This window comes from Octodon degus, unplaced genomic scaffold (genome assembly GCF_000260255.1).
Source record: "Octodon degus isolate 3935 unplaced genomic scaffold, OctDeg1.0 scaffold00255, whole genome shotgun sequence".
Lineage (NCBI taxonomy): Eukaryota > Metazoa > Chordata > Mammalia > Rodentia > Octodontidae > Octodon > Octodon degus.
The window spans coordinates 1,057,349-1,059,079 of record NW_004524831.1 but is presented as its reverse complement, the minus strand read 5'-3'; positions in this window follow the sequence as shown (position 1 = coordinate 1,059,079).

The window sequence follows — 1,731 nt, the reverse complement described above, 5'->3', positions numbered from 1 at the left end:
GGGATACAGATGAATGTCCATTTTGTATCTGTGTATTCAAAATGGTTAGGATAGATATATAGTTACATTCTCTTAGTGAATAGAGGGATTTTTTCTAATAGTGTTTGTAAATAGGATATCATGTCTGCATCTTTTTTTTAAATTTTTATTTATTTATTTGTGTGTGTGTGTGTGTGTGTGTGTGGCCAGTTCAGTCCACCAGGGGGCGGGGCTGGCTGGCATATGGTGCTGGGGGATTGAACTGTGGTCCCTGTGCTTTTTTGCAAAGCTTGTTCTAAGTAGGTGCTTTGGACCACTGAGCCATCTCACCAGCCCCATGTCTGCATCTTGTACAGCAAATAACCACTAGGAAAAGAGTATGCAATGTGTTAATTATTGAAACTGTCATACCAATTTGATTTGAAACTGTCTCATTGTTATTTGTCTCTCAATAAAGTTATGGGAAAAAAATAGAAAAAAGAATACACTCCGAGGAAAATAGATTTGGGGAAAACATAGTAAAGTTATTGAGTATTGGTGTACTTATCCTGAACACCTGTGAGTTCCCAGATTTTTGAATAATGTGGAATGAAGCGTGGATACTGTAAACTGTCACACACAAAGAGAGATGAGTATCAGTGATTTTATTCAAAACACTTTCTGCAAATGTGAGCTGTAGATTTGTACTATGTCTAAAAAAAAGCTCTTCTGATGTCAAGGTAGGAACTGTCTCTAATAGTTCTATTGAATTATGACATGTTTGAAAGTTAAAGTCTGAATTCACAACTGTGCATGTGCCATTCCACTTGAACTCTTCAAATCTTGGGCTGGTCATATTTGTGTTCTTGTCTTACCTTCTTTTTAGCCACCATGCCCAAAGAGATGTTCTGACAACCTACCCTCCTGTTCTTCTTTTCTATTTTCTGATATGAATAACAAGATTCAGGGCAAGTTAACTTTTGTGCAAATTTCAATGCATGGTGGAAGAACAGGTGTAGATGTTGAATATTCTATCTGAAAATCTCAAAATCTAGGGGCCGGGGAGATGGCTCAGTAGAATAAGCGCTTGTCTGGCAAGCACAAGGGCCTGAGTTCAATCTCCGGTTCCGCCAAAAACAAAACAAAACAAAATCTCAAAATCTTTATGCATCTCAGTGTTAACCAACCCTAAAGTTTTGGTGAAAACATTGTTCAAGGATTTTTGAAGACGACTTTATTTTCTACAAACTTATTGCCTGTTTGTCTTTGATTAAACCATTGCCATTTCTTTTTATCCTTTCACAGCTCCAGTAGGCAGGCTTAGTATTTCAACCCAGTGAATAAGTTCAAACAAAATTTCTTTTAAAATTCACCATTTAGAGCCAGGGAGATAGCTCAGTAGAATAAGTGTTTGCCCGGCAAGTGCAAGGACCTGAGTTCAATCCCTGGTTCTGGAAAAAAAAAAAAAAAAAAAAAAATTCACCATGTAAACATTTCTATTTTTCCTGCATATCAGTTATGTGCTATTCAGGAGCTCTCAAACCTCTGCCCATGTTATTAGCATGCAAAACACAGAATCTTCACTTGAGAGAGTTCAAACATCTTATAAATACTTTGGGTCACAGTCTGTAGACTATGGCCACATAATTTTTTTTTTTTTTTTTTTTTGGCTCCGAATGACCTCAGGGCAGGTTTGGCCTGCTTGAGTTGTGGGGATCAAACCACAGCAACTGAAGCCTGACTGCTTTGTTGAAGCAGCCACTTAAAGAACTG